This window comes from Neopelma chrysocephalum, unplaced genomic scaffold (genome assembly GCF_003984885.1).
Source record: "Neopelma chrysocephalum unplaced genomic scaffold, ASM398488v2 Primary Assembly neopelma1_26, whole genome shotgun sequence".
Lineage (NCBI taxonomy): Eukaryota > Metazoa > Chordata > Aves > Passeriformes > Pipridae > Neopelma > Neopelma chrysocephalum.
The window spans coordinates 24,203,614-24,219,783 of NW_020897695.1; positions in this window are offsets into that span (position 1 = coordinate 24,203,614).

Here is a 16,170-nt window from a genome sequence, read left to right on the forward strand (position 1 = left end):
CCCCGACTCAATTAGAAGAGACCCCCAAAGCATACTGCGCATGCGTTAGGGGATTTCCAAAGTTCTCACGCATGCGCTGAAGGGATGAACTTATACAACCAAGAGGGTGGGATTGAGAGCCTCTGGCGGGGCAGTACTGGCCACACCTTCCCGGGCAGAGGTGCTCATTGATTGTTGGCTTGCTCTACACGAAGGACCAAGTTGCCTTTAGTGGGGATGCCTGCTGTTGTGGGAGCCTGCTAACCCTCTGGAAAATGCTGCTGCTGCAGTCTCTGGAGTGGGTAAGATCATCTCATAAATGACACCTACGTGAGTAGGATGTCGTACTTTCCTCTTTGGTTTTCCCTTTCTCCCGAGTGCCCGTTTATGTCAGCCACTTTTTGTAATAAATATCTGTTTTATTGAGCTCCAACGGTGTCTTGGTTTTCAAGCTTCAGTATGTCTTGAACCCTCCCTAATACAGGTGCCCTGTTTGACTCCCTACACACAGCACCCTCACATGGTCAGAGAGGTTTCCCTCATGACTGATGCCTGAGACCTTGTGGCTGCTGCACTGTGTGCCCACATTACCAAGGTCTGTTTGCTGCACACACAACTTGACAATAGCCATTGCCTTTCACTTGCCAGGCAATGGCAAGATCTACTATCCTTACTGCTTCTTCATATGGGGTCACATGCTGACTTAACGGGTGTGGGAAGACAGAGAAGGTCCTTTCACATTCTACACAGTGGCTTCTGGTACTCTGCCTGTACTTTACAGTGCCTGAGCCTGCAGTAACATCTGGCACACATAAATAATGACTTGCTGTTGGACACCATCATATGCCTCTCCTAAAATGGCCTGTCTTCCTGGGTAAGCTTTGCCTTCAAACATTGAAGTGTTTATAATGCCAGGTTACGCTCTGGGGACTGCTTCCAGTTTGGCAGTTGCCTGGCATGCAATGAGCCTCACCACCACTGTCATTTGGTCAAGTGCTTGCATGATTCCTGCTGCGGAGGGAATGTCCAGCTCTCGCCTCCACTTTGGTGCCAGCACTACTGCTTGTGGGGTCCTTGCCTGAAAGGCAAGCATGGCTGTTAGGGTGCAAAAGTAAATGCTAGTAAACCTCCAAGGACAGAGCTCACAGCCCCCACACTATCTCAGAAACAGTGTCAGACACAGATCCTGGACTGACTCAGATACCATATTTATCAAACTATCCAAAACTGCATTGCAAAAAAACATGCGGGCATCCCACAAATACATTTGCATACAGCTAGACAAGAATGTCGCATTATGTTATGTTATCAGAACTACAATGTAGCACATTGATCTATCTGGTATTAATTATCTGCATACTTCTAAGTAAGTTCCATGAGATGTGCATTTGCCACTGGCAAGTCTTACTGATTGTAAAATTTAGATGATTCTTTCAGTCTTATCTAATACAGATACAAAAACTGACTCAGCAACGCAATTAAGTTTGCTTATTATCTATGGTTCTCTCTCCATACGGCAAAGCACTAAATCAGAAGCTTCACAGCATTACCAGTCCATGCATGTGAAGCAGATCTGTGAGGAGAGTGGAAATCATTTTGCTTAACTTGTATACAGAATTGAATTTTCCTTATGTAACCAAAGTGCTAAGCAAAGACTTCCAGAATCAGAGTTGTCATGCATGGGCTTGGTGTGTTCTATTTTTTATATACTCATATATGTGCACTGTATTATATTTTTGTATATGCTGAAATGGAGGAAAGTGAAAGCCTGGAAAATTTAAGGAGTCTGGCTGTGCAAGGTAATGACAGAACCAAAAGAAAACCTTACTTTCAGAGCCCTTGACAGTCCTAATTGCCATTGAATTACTGCTGTGCCCAAGTTTATTTTGTCTTATTTCCTTGGGAGCATCTGCTTTTATTATTCTTGAGAGAACGCAGTTGGGAATTCTTTTTTTTTTCATTTAATTTACTATTTATGCTCGGTCATACTGGGAATTGTACTTAAAAGCTTTAAAGACACCAATTCTTGCTTAAAGGCCTTCTCTTAGCCTTTGGAATTAAGCAGCCATGAAGAAAGTCTCTACGGTGGAGACAGGGTGGTTAACTGGGGTTCCCTTAGCTCCCAGCACTGTCACCCTTTCATCTCTAGGTTCCTCGGAAGTTTTTGCTGATCACTGAAAATTTCTGCCCAGCAGATGGCGCGATTGTACAGTGCCTGAGACCTGCTTGGGCATGTAAAACTAATTCTCTGTTGTTGAGCTTTCCGAGATACTGTTCAGCTAGTTAAGATTACACAGAGTGATTGCATGTACACTTTTTGTTCCACAGAAAACAGAGGGCATATTGTATCTGTCAGTATCCTTGGAGGAGATGGTTCTTTTGAACAGCATAAGTTGTTCAGCTTTGTTTTATTCTAAAGTTGAAGCCATTCTGCTTAAACTGAATGGTACCACTTGGTTTCTAAAATGCCGGAAATGATGGAGGTGGTTTTGGTGAATGTGGGCAATGAATAGTATCTGAATGGTGTCTAGAAACCTACCGAGGGGAACCCTGAGCTCTTGTGCCCCCTCTCCTGGGAGTTGTATCCCCACATCCTCACTCTGCTAGCTCACTATACCTCCTTCCAACTGCTCGGAGTTAAACTTAGAAGTTCCCAGAGTGAAATATGAAGAATTGTGAGAGAGACAGGATATCACTCTTTCCTGCTGTGTTACTAACCTCTACCCTGAGCTGCATCAGCACAGCCTGACACACAGGCATTTCTTTCCTTTAAGTCATTAGTATATGTAATTTCTGAATGGATTTTACAAGTATTTAAAAATAACATCTTTTAAATAAATTTCTAGCAAAATTTGTGTATGATACTGTTCTGAAACACCTTATAATGCTTGTATACTATTGTGTAATTAGAAGCCTATTATGAACTTACATATTCTATATGTAGTTAACACTGAAAAAGCATGATGTGGTTTTCAGTGCTGTTCAGAGAATTGGAACTAATGTGTCCTAAGGCTTAGATGAAATTAAGTCAAATCTGCTGCTAATGGGTGTTCCCTTGACAAGCTTTTTTGCTGTGTCTGGTAGGCATTGTGTGGCATGGTTTGTTGGGGATATTTTGTGTTTTGAGGGGATTTTCTTTTGCCTATTTGTTTGGTTTGGTTTGTTAGTTTTATGTTTTTAATATTTTTTTTTTTTGCCATGAGAACATCCAGAAATGATAAGGCATTTGGATTATGAAGAGAAGTAGAAGACCTTCTTAGTAGATTGATGCCAAAATGAAGAAACTGCAACACATGCTCCCAATCCTACAAGCAGGCCTTTCTAACCACATCTTTGAACTCTCACGTATTGGAGTTGTCTCTTCTTACACTTCAAACTGGTAACTTTGAATATGCCTGAATACAGCTTCTTTGTTTTATCAGTTACTAGTTCTAGTGACTTTAAAATACTGGTATTCAAATATGGCATTTATAGAGATCTGTGGGAAACTTGAAAAGCTAGTATTCAGTCAAAGGCTTTTTAGGTTGCAGTGCTCCCTATTTTGCTATCTACATGGGTCACAGTAAATACTTTAATTTGATTTTGTAAATATTTTGAGTTTCTTTTTATTAAGTATGGAGTGACAAATATAAAAAACTAGCTTATGGCTAGCATAGACATTTTTCTTCCTCATTTGTGTCCTATATAGCCAACTTATGGAAAGTAGAGAAATGCTCTGTGAAGAATCCAGCATCTGCCTTTTTTTGCTTTTCTCAAAAGAAATTGGGAGTGAGCTCTCTCAACAGTGAGCTCGCAACAATGTAATTGTCAGTGACTCCGCTCATCTGTGAAGATGGATTCAGAGTGTAAAAGTAAATGCACAAGTGGAGGTTTTCCATCTTTGTCACATCTAAAAAACTCTAGCAGAGCAATGTAGTCTGAGCCACGTCCCTACACTTTTTATGGTTCTCTCATAGAAGATGTCTGTGGTTAAATGAAGGAGAAAAACAGTGCAGTTACTACATAAGGCTTTTTACTGAGCTTCAGGAGAGTGCTTGTGCAGATACTGCAAGTCCATGATGAAGCCCAGAAGATAATGAGATTTGATAGTCAGAATGATCAGTGGCACTGAAAAACTATCAAAAGTCCTGGTTGCAGTCCAGTACTTATACATCTTTAATTTTGCCTGTACTCATACGCTGCAGACCAGAATGTGTTAGGTGCATAGTCATGATTCCAGTTCACCCAAAGAGCAGTAGTAGAGGAGAGAATTTACTCTGTTTAGTGAAAATATAGCTGCACAGTGCACATCAAAAAACTAACCTTGGTTGCAGCTGTCCAACAGTGCCTCATAAGCTGGATTCATTGTTATACATTTACACTGCCATAAACATATAATAGGTTAAAATAACTCGGCATCTATTAATCTTTGTAATAGACCCTTTGTAATAATCTTAGAGATCCACTTCAAGGCTGCCTCATTCTTCTTTTCTATTAAATCCATGGCAATGTCTTTAGAGGATATTTTGCTAATCCTCTCCTTGATTTTAGGTTTGTTTTCTTTTTACTGTACTGAGTTCCCCGTGGGAGGAGAATTGCTGTTGTTTGCTTGATGAGTTACTCATCTGTCAGAAAGTTCCATAAAGCCAGTTCACTTTCTACTATACTTACTCACTCAACCATGCGTAGAAGCTGAGTTGTGACATCATGTCATTAGCTACAAGGAGTTAGAAATAGTATTTTGTATAACTTTTAGAATAGTTTAATAAATAACTTGCAAAATTGGAGGGGCATCATTACTAGAAGTTTTTATGCCAACAAAACTTGATCAGAAGAACACATAAGCCATAGATAGCTATCCATGTGTTTTGATGACATGTTAGAGCTGATGTTCCTGGCAGGAAATTTTGGCTGACTTGGATTTGTTCTAGAATGGAGATTAGTAGAGTGTACAACCTGCGCAGTCCTCTGTCCTGCAGGAGCTCTGCTGATCGATACAGGTCTGCTGATGCTTGGTGCAACCTTTTGCTTGAAATATTTCTCCCCCTGGGAGACTACATCCATCCCTATTTGCACTATATGCAGTTCAGCCTTACAGGCCAGGAAAGGACATTAACCTACCAATAGCCAACTTGCTGATGTTTGCGCTTTTGAGGATCAAATGCACAATTCTAATGCTTGCTCTAGTCAAAAGAAAGATCCTTGTATTCTACCTAGACCCATCCCTAAATGCCTTGCTTTTTCCTCCAGAAGAAACACAGGAACAAGTGTTAGGAGCCAAAAGGAAATTTGGCAAGCTCTTCTCATCTAGATATATCTGCAGAAGTACACCTGATTAAATAGCCCTGTTGTTTCTGGCGCAGAAAACTTGCCTGGTAGTGGTAGAATTAGTGGATGTTTCTTTGACAACCAGGCTGCACAGCTACTGCTCCTGGGACTGTTCAAGCTTTTCCCCTTGAGTGTGGCTGCAGGTGTTTTTCCCAATCTGCTTTCCAGTTAGGACTGCAATGAATAATGAAAAGGCTACAGCAACAGATACATGCATTTGCAGGAAAGTCTCAATGTAAAAGGTCCCTAATTTGTAACTGTTACTGAGCTGCACTCTTCTGTCCTTTCAGGTGCATTAAGTAAATTCTAGCTCACTCCTCTAAAAGGTAGTGGTGTGACAGCCAATGCGCTATTTTTTAGGAGTTCTGTGTTTATAGTCTTTTTTGAAGATGAAGAAAACTAATTGAACTGAATTGAACTTAATAGTTCTTTTTGTTGAGACCTTAGTTTTTTAAAAAATATGTCTTCAAAGTTGTGAAATAATTGTTTTTGCAGCAATATCGACATTTTTTTTTGGTGAAGATTTGACATAAAAGTTAATTTACAAGCTGCATCAAGCAGCCTGAACTGGTTCTTATAGGTAATAAAGTATGATTCTCTCCCTATTCTGCCTAAAAGCTAAGATTTAATAATCTCAAGACCAGATGTCCATTTCAGTTTAGAAGTGATATCAACATGAGAGTATAATTTTTATTAAACCCTTTCTTTTAAAAGGGAATGGAAGGTAAACATATTGGGAGTGTAAGTCACATGAAAATTAATTATTTTATTTGTACAAAAATTTTTGAAACTGTTAAGGGTTTAGATAAATACTCTTCATTTGGTTAAATTAGTTACAATCCACCAGCAAAGAAAATCACAGAAAATTTTCATACTTACTTTTCATATTGAGTTGTCACCTATATGTGCCTAATGGAAGAATGGTGTTATAGCCATTAGACTGAAGTGTTTTCTTCAGTGGTATGTTAAATTCAGTGCAGAAATGAAGTTGTTACAAGCTTCAGAGGAAGGTTTCAGCTGATCAGTTTTGGATAGGCTATAACTATTGGCTGACTGCTCACAGTTGTGGTAGGTCAGGAAGGAGCTGGTCAATGCAATCAGAAATGACAGTTTGCAAAGTAGTGAAATGAAGGAATTATAGACCCCTTATGGAATTAGAAAGTTGGCTATTCCATCCTGAATACAGTTAGACATTTAATTTTCATAGGGGTGTAGCAGAAGGCAAGGAATTTCAATAAAAAGGCAGTGAGATGACAATGGACATTAAAATTTGACTCTTATTTTTTTTCCCAAAGAGATGACTAAGAGGTGTAAGAGAAGACAAGCAATAAACAATAGGAAAGTTATTGTCACTCAAAATGATATTTTGATAATGAGCAGTTTTATTTTATAAAATATTGCCCAAGTGATTCTTTACAATTTTTTGCTTTTATGCTTGAATATCCCCTTGTATACAAATTAAAGCTGCTCAGCTTTGCCTTTGCTTGACAAACTTTTAAAATGGATTCCCCACTCCCACCTTTCTTTTCCTGTTTGCAAAGTAACCACTTTTTGAAAGTACTATTCTCACAATTGATCACAGTGATTAATTCCTTCTCCATCTTCTTACTTGCACAAAAAAAGAATTAGACAGTATACATCAGCACAGATGTGGCATCATGGCATGCTGTAATTTAAGAAGAATGTGCATGTCATTGTAAGAAATTAATTAGAATTCCTAGGGGCAAAAATGTCACTTCTGTTGCTTCTTCCTCAATGGCCCAAGAAAGATAAAATTTGTTCTTAGTTGTATGTTAAAAAATATTTGGTTTTGACAGGGCCTGTATGAATGTCAATTTTAGGGATATATATTAAAGCAAGACAACAATAAAGCCAACAGGTTTCTGAAAGCTGCATTCAAGCTGCAAAGTAAATATCAAGAAGGAGGTGAACTCTTGGAGAGAGAGTTGACCTGAAAGGCCATAAAGACACCAGGTCCCAAATAACGTTCATCTGAGATACAAATTCTCCTGCTGATTCAGTATGTGTCATGCACAAGTCTGTGACATGGATCACTTCCAAAATGTAATGATTTAGGTTGAATAATAGTCACCAGTTTCTCAGGGTTGGCTAACAGTCGTGGTGGAACTGGTGGGTTTACATTTACATCAAAGGCTGAACGAGAGCTTTCCAGGTAGTAAATTGATATGTGGTTGTGGCTGTGCTTTAGATTTTCAGAAGAGCCTTAATTTGAAGCAAAGCTTCAAATTATTGAGCCAATTGCATATTGTTTTTATGCACCAGTTTTTAAATATCTGCCTTTGTCCTCCATCCATGCCTCTAGCTTTCACCACTGTTATTTACCACCCTTTGCTATTGTATAATGGGGAGGTTTCCAGTTGCACAATGAACTGCTGCTGGGTGTGAATCAAGTCTTAGTGATAGTGCCCTACAACTTCAATAGAAATATCAGCTTTCCTATTTGAGAGACTCCTGTGGTCATAGGCTTTTTTAAGTCTCATCCTTGTTAGCATTTCTATGCTTTTAGCTTTACATACAAATACTAAACAAGACCCCCTCGTGTTTCTTAAGATAGGTAGTCTAGCTCAAACAAAATGGCATGAACGTCCTTCTGCAGATTTTCTAATGATGTGATATCAAGAGCGAGTCTCCTTCCTGTTCGGTCTCCTTACTCCATGAGCAGAATGGTATTATTTCTTTTTTGTCATGGAGAATGCTGCCTCCATCCTTAATGAAAATGCCTTCAGCCAGTCCCACCAGCCTATCCTTTCCTTGGCTCAGGTGACTTTGGCATAGCAGGTATCTGTTTTTTTCCCAGACCAGTAACCAAAATTTTGTGAATCTGCTTGCTTATACCAGCTGGGCAAAAGAACCCCATCAAAGCCAAACCAAAGAAATATTTCATCACTGGCACCCTGTGTGTGCTGACGCTGTAAAAGGCTAAAATAAACTCCCCCCCACCTATACCTTCATGAAGTGTGAGAAAACTGAGCTTTTGTCTTTCTGTCAGGAATGTTTTTCTTTCACTTGAATTCATGACCTGTGATGTTCAGCAAAATATGGTGGAGGTGAAATGGCACATTTCACTGTTTAGCTGCTGTTACGTGCAAGATGGAGAACAGCAAGAAAGAGATGCAAAACTGAGCTGACTAGACAAGCTTTTCAAGTTGTCCAAATAACAGAGTTGAAACTGTAGAACTAGAGACAAAAATCTGTAAAATGTCGAAAAATCCAAGATGGCTGTTGTAAGATACATACAGTTATTCTTTAGCTTAAGTCCCTTGTGGCTGGGGATGACAGCACCAACTAGATACTGTCAGTGAGTCAAACAGATAAAATCTTTACAACAAAGCATTAGAATGAGGTGAAACATTTAATGTTTCTAAACAGCAAGCTTCTGAGACTGAAAGGAGGCGATAGGGGTGCTTTGGAGAACCTTGAACTCCCTTCAGATGTTTCAGCTGGTTTATGTGTTTATGCTTTGTATAATTCAGATGAGCATTTGGAAGGACACAGATTTTAAATCTTGATGTGTCTGGCTAAGCTTCATCAGCTGGTTGATATTAACATAGTAAAAACTGCAAATGGTATCTAAAGATTTGTGGATCTTGCACATACTGACAAACAATAAAAGCAAGCAGTACTTTCATATATAAAGTCAATCTGCCTTTATGAAGTAGGGCTGAAACTGCTTCAATGATGCAAAAACTTTAAAATGCATCCTTTAATGTTATTTCAATGAATTTGGACTATAGTTGCTTAGTTGTCTTTCCTCTGATGTTTTTTCTCATGCACTGTGCTCTGTTGAACCTATCTTCCTTTTTGTTTCTTCCATCTATTTTTTAAATTGTTTTTCAGCTCATAGCTTTCTCTTTTAGTGCAGCATGCACAAGTACATGTAGAAGACCCTGTAAATGCTAGTAATTCAGATTCTTATATACAAGTCAAGTCTCTTTCTGTGTCCATATAGTGGGTCCATAAGTTTTTGCATATATGGCATGAAACCGTCATTTTGCGGTACTAGAGCTCAACTTTCGATTGTGTGTTATAACTGTGTTATAGTTCTTGAATGGAAAACCTTAGAAAGAAGAATGACTGAGGTCACTGAAATCCTATTGTTACATCACGAAGCCATATATTTTATCCTGACCTTGCTCCAGCAAGTTCCACTGAATCTTTTTTTGGGCATTTGGTCTTTCAAAGACTTAGAGTATTCCCACAGGTCTAAAAAACTGTATCTCTTGAATACAGTTTTCTATTCAGAACATAGTATCTGCACATGCTTTCCTGATGCTTACTATGAAGTGATTAGAAGAGTTTCCCAATTTTGTTGTGAGTATAGCACTTGTTTCACTCTGTCATTTTTCAGGTGCTGAAACTAAGTGTGATATTAGAAGGCAATAAATATTACTAGGTTTTGAGAAGTTTTTAATGACTGTTTCAGTATTTAGGCATGTTACCTGTCATATTGCCGGCTCAGGGTCATAGTTGCTCTTGAAGTCAGATAATTCATTAACTAGGCACTAAAATTATCTTATCACTTCAGTTAACTGCATGACTTCCTGAGGTCCCTTCCAGATTTATCCAATGATTCTTGATCATTTATCAGAGTTTTGAGAAATATTCCTGGAATTATCCTTAGAGTTACATTATATCTGTTTAGTAGAGGGGTAGCTGAGGCATGAAGCAGATTCAGGTCTGTCATAAGTGGGACCTGAAATTAAATTTCTTTGTTGTCTACACTGAAAAGTTACTGAAGTAAGTCAGAGTATCAATTAATTAGCTAACAGCATGAATTAGCTATTCCCCTGAAGATTGCTACTGCTCATGACCTCCCACGTCCTACCTTCCACTCTATACTTTGCTGCCTCAAAATCACAGATACCCAACCCCTTCACAGCCTAGTTCCTGAACTGGAGAAGTCTAGCATATGAGATTAATGTCTTAGCTGCTGGTTGAGCTTCCTGATCTATGCTGATTTTTTTTTTTTTCCCATGATTTGACAATAGTCAAACAAGTCTGACAGGTACCTGCCATCAGCAAGAGATTTAGTCAGCTCGTTTTAATTCACTGTTTTAGCATCTGTTAAAAACCTGTGGTTATCCACACACGGCACTATGGTCAAGCAGCTACTGATACCTAAATTTTCCCAATTTTTTGTAGTGCTTTAATATAAACAAACTTCCCATCCCTTGAATGTATGTGCAGGACTGTGCTCTAGACTACCCCTCCTGTTATGTGCATATGGCTGCTACCTATATATGGGTTGAAAACATCCAAAGTATTTTATTAGCATATAAGTAATATTAGAATATGAATAATCTCAACAGGGGATAGATATTTGAGGGATCAGCTTCTTCATTTTGCCAAAAGTCTAGTTTGACACACAGAAGAGATCTTTCTAGGACATTACAAATTAGCCAGAAAATGAAAAGTAGCACTGACTACATTTCCAAAAGGTAAAAAGTGAACTAAACTGAAAAAAAAAGTTTAATGTTTTACTGAAATTATATTTTCCCATGGACATATTTTTGCCAGCTGAACTCCTCCCATCCCACCCCTACTTGTTTTGGCAGTCAACAGTCTGAAGCACTTGGAAGAGCAGAAGTGTTTTTTTTATGGACAATTCCCTAACAAGTTACCATTATAAAAATATTATGAAAGAAACAAAGAATATTTTAAATTAACCCGTGCAAGCAACTCTCTTCTTACAAGTCCTATACCTTTCTTAATACCTGCTTCCATGAGTTTGATAACATCAGAATTTTAGATTAAAAGAAACATTTAATCCAAGCTATGGCAGTAGAGGAGAGACATGAAGGCTTTTGAGTCCAGGCAAAACTCCTACAAAGACTTTTCTAATGTGAGCAATTGGCTGTCATGTTATTTCTATGACAACCTTTGTGTGGAATTTGATTACAAGGGAAAGACAATTTTGAAATGAGGGATTTTGCCCTTGTTATCAGAAAACTTTCTCGTAGTTTGCTTTTTCTTTTCAAATTTATTCCTACAATTTGGGGGCAGGCTTTTAGTTTCAGGAAAGTGACAATTTTTATTCCTTGAGACATGGGTTACGTTTGTCTTCATTTATAGGCATATTCTGGAAGTTCAAAAGCATAGAAATCCTCTGATATTTGTCAGGGTTAGGTACTCCCAATCTACCATACGGCAATGCACAGTTTTAAATCCCATTCTATGTTCTTGGTGGCAGATTGCTACACAGCATGCTGTGATTACTGAAGTGCTGTTCTTTAGTTGTGTGAATTCCAGTCCTGAATTGTCTTGTCTTTTTAGCCTTGTTTTCTTCAGTGAATCCTACTCTATGCTTTTTTTTTCTTGTCCTTACTCAAACCTCAGATAGCTGAACAGAACTGGATGCTGCTACTTTAAATTAGTGTTTGAAGAATGCTCTACCACAGGTATCACCTACAATCCTGTGTGAATAAATGAGTAGGACAGGAAAAGAACCATGGCAACTTTTTTAGAAATCTCTAATTGCGAAATAAGGCATCAGAGCAAAAGTATATCTGATGGGCACAGGGGAGGGATTTGTTTGCCAAAGCAAATTAGAGTAGATGTTGTTTCCTATTTCCACATAGAGACAGGCCACTGGAGCAAGTCAGAACACAGTCACTTAAGCATAAGTGTTCCTTAATTTGATTTAATCTAAGAGACACATTTTGTCCCTGTTTGTGTGGTCATGGTAGGATGGAGGGGGTTGAAACTCAAGCTCAACTATTATAAATGCTAAGTATGTAAATAGACTATCCTTTTGACTATAAATGGGAATCTGAAAGAATGCCTATGAGGTTTAGGCTCACAACAGTGCCTTGGCAGAAAGCTGGGCTTAAGCTTTAAACTCTACCATAAAATTCCTGTGTAGAACAGTGCTCTTTTTGGGTTTCTTTTCCCTCATCATGTATGTAAGAAATAAATAGATTTTGTTTATTTTAAAAGAGTGTTATGAAAAGAAAATCACTGCTTTATTCAGAGGACTTTGGTTATTAGATACGGTAGCTTCAGAGACTATGTAATTTTGAAATTATTTAACTTCAGGGCTCAACCTAAGGGAGGTAAAATTGATAGCATATTATTTAGCACTTAAAAAACATAGCTGTATCATACAGATGTTCCCAGAGTATAAGGTATAGTTGGGAGGAACAGTGTTCACTAACTAGAAAGAAGAGATTGTAGCTGTCCTCATCTCTGGGATCAGATTAATTTTGAATTAATCCATCAAGCAAGTTTGTCTTGAATGCTGCTACTGTTGACTTGTGAGTTAATTGTTTTTCAGATACTGTTTTAGTAACACTAAGCAGGTGAGTATCTGTCTTATTTTTTATCTACTTAGGTCTTTTTTGTTGTCACTGAACCACCATTGTTTTTCTCCTGTAGAAGTCTGGTGAAATGCCTTAAGCTTTTGTTAGCAAGTACCAACCAGTACTTGCTAACTGAAAGAGAACAGCCTACAGGTCTGATTGACTTCAGACATGAAACAAATGTAGGACAATGGCTTCCCAAGGATTAGTTATGCCGCACACAAATGATAAAATATAACTTAGTAAGTGGGCAAGCTGGCTGGATCTAATTATGCACAGCTTGAGGAACTTCAGTCCATGCTGTGAACGTATGTGAACAAACACAGCACCTGGCGGTCATGGCTTCAGTATGGTGTACACCAGGAATATTATTCCTGGAATAAGTGACTTAAATTCTTAGAAATCTGTGGTTCTGGGCATATTTTTCCCTTGTGCTACACTTAATGTGATATCTCACATCTGGCAGTAGACAGGTCGCTACTTGAATTCTGTGTCTCAAAACACAAAGATCTGGGAAAAAAGGGATAATGACTGCTTCAGAAATCTCTGTAGGAAAACACATTTCCAGAAAAACATAAACAAAATGAAAACAAAGTTTACAGTCATCTAAGAAACATTTGGTACAATAAAAGGAAAAACAAACAATCAAATCATCAGCAGCTGATAAATGAGTCAGAAGTCAATGATCTCCTGTTGCAAAAGTGGGGGTGAGACTAGGCCAACACTGACTTGTTTTTGATATATGAGTCTGAGACTTGACCTCGCTTTGAAGGGTGAGTAGCATGTAAAGGCGAATGTTCTCTGGTATAGAACCCTTGTTACCTCATTTATAGTGATTAAAACAGCAAGTGCCAACAGGTCCTAGTGAAGTCATGACCAAATCTTTGAGAGTGATCAGAAGAACTGTGAAGAAATTTCTTCAGTTTTTCAAAGAATGAGGAAAACTTCTTAGACTATGCAGACAGTAATGTGTTTTCCATCTTTAATTTGTTGTACAATTACTTGCAGTAAATTAGTAAACCAAAAACCACTAGTCAGAGGGAATAATATATAAGTAAGTAGTGGACACCGTTTCCACTCTAAAAAAGGGAAAATCTGCAATAAAATTAATATAAATTGCTATATGACTTCCCACCTACCCTATTGCCAGTGAAGAATGAATAACATTTCTTTTTTAACAGTGTATGAAGTGTCTTCAAATGAATCTCAAGCAAGAGGATGTTTATTGTTTCCTTCTCCAACGCTAGGAAATTAAAGCATTTTAGCTATTGAGTTTTACTCTTCCTTTCCAATTGTTCCACAAATTACATTTTCAGCTGAGATATAGTGAGACTCTACCATCTTGCTCTATGACCCGAAGTAGAGTGGGCATCCCCAATATGGATAGTTTGCTTATTGCTAGTGCCTCACATCTCCTGTATGAAACACATCTAATACAACTGCTTTTATGCTAAACACTTGTTTTGTTGTTAACCTTGTTTTTCCAACTCACATTTCTTTAAGCCCATCTGCCTGCCTGACAAGGCAATTGCAAACCTCCTGAGGCTGGGATTTGTGTCTCTGCTCACCTTCATGGTGCCTAGGACATTCCATTTGTCGCTTTTGACCAGACATTTAGGAAATGCTCTTCACATAATTGAGGTCTTTATTCTTCTGTTTTGTTTTTATTGTGGTTTTTGGTATTGCCTCAGATATTTAATTTTAGAAGAAAATCAGGTATTCTTTGTTACATGATCTTTTTTCTCTAGTCTTATATGTATATTCTTGCTGATCATAGTTCTTGAAGTATGTGCCTAATAACTGTTCTCAGAAACCCGGAAGACATTAGTGTCACATATAATTGCACATGTGCACTGCAGAGCATGAGTACAATAGAATGGCTTTCCTCTCTAATACTTCAGGTAGGCTTATGGTTTCGTAATAGTTGGTGTCAGTCCTTCTCTTATTCTGAAGTCCAATAGTGCTACTCTTTCCTTTTACTTCAATAGGTTCTTCATTTTGATACTCTTTGAGTACTGAATTTTTAAAAGACCCATCATTTAAAAATCAAATAGTTCTTTTAGCAACCCTGGCATTGTGTTATTTATAGTTGTTCTGTTTCTATTTGTACATTCCTTGTAGCACTGGCTTTTTAATAAAGAATCATTTTATTAGATGCTCAATTCTTCCAATAGATATTTGTTGACATTGGCTGGCTGCCAAACCCTAATCCAGCTGCTCTTTGTTGTGCACCCTCCTCAATTGGACAAGGGGGCAAAATGATGAAAAAGCTTGTGGGTCAAGGCAAAGACAAGAAGGTCACATACTGATTACTATTACAGGCAAAACAGCCATGACTTGGGGAAAGTAAATTTAAGAGCTGTTTCTTCTCCTTTTCCCCTCAGCAACCCCCCCACTGGCCAGTGCTCTGCCCTTTCTCGGTTGTGCTTCCCCTATGGCACCCATGGCTGAGAGGCTGACAGGTTGAGGGGCTGCACTAGGACTGCTGGAGCTATCTGGAACCAGTCGTACCTGGTCTGGGGTAGCCTCTTCCAGAGATCACACCTGGGCACTTGCTGATAAAATATTGCCAGCAGATTTGTGTTTATTTCCTCTTAAACAGTACAAAGCAGAACCGAGTGCATATTTGTAATGTGGCAGCTCAGCATTGATATATTTGACTCAGCTCAATTAAAGCTAACTCTAAATATTAAAAAAAGCCCAACTGTGGCAAATAAACTTGTATATGAGGGTGAATTAGTATTGGTACCCATGCTGATGTCTTCAAAGTTCCATCAGTTGATTCATATCATCTTCAGTACAGACCTATTTTTGACTCACTGAGACAGAATAACTGTGTTGTGTTGGATCACTTTCTTTTTTACTATGAAATCTTGGCAGGGTGCTGAAAGAAGAGACGTGAAGTTAGTGTAGACAAAAAGGTTAAAGAAAGCTGAGCCTTAGATCTCTGTCTTGATTTGAAGAGGAGCTAGGCATCAAGCTGTATTTGAAGGCTGGGTTAGGTAGCTTGAAGTGTGTATTCCTTCCTGAAGCTACACAGTAATGAAGGACATATTTCTTGCTTGCCACTGAGATTTTTAACATTATTTTTAATTTCCTTTTACCCATGGGTAAATATCTGTTTTATAATGGACAGACTCACTAACATGTCTTCAGTGATGCCAGAGCAGTGCTGAAGTTCCTACTTATATCAGATTGATATCTACTCTGTTTCCCCAGGGCGTACTGACGACTGACTGCCAAAAACTGTGTATGCCTGGGGAGAAAAGAATATTTCCTCATGATTGCAGCTTTGTAGACATAACAATGCCACATATTTAAAACTTGTTCTTCAGTGGCACACTCTCTATTGCAAGGTTTTAAAAGCCCAACTCTACCTGACAGAAGAAAGCAACATAGTCACCAACAGGCTTTGAAGGTCAGAGAAAATGCCTAATTGCAGATTAATGTCATTGTTAGATGCAAAAATGCTATTACAAGTTTTTGTTGGGTTTTTTGTTTGTTTGTTTGGTTTGGTTTGGTTTTGGATTTTGTTTTTGGGGTTTTGTTTTTATTTTTTGGTTTT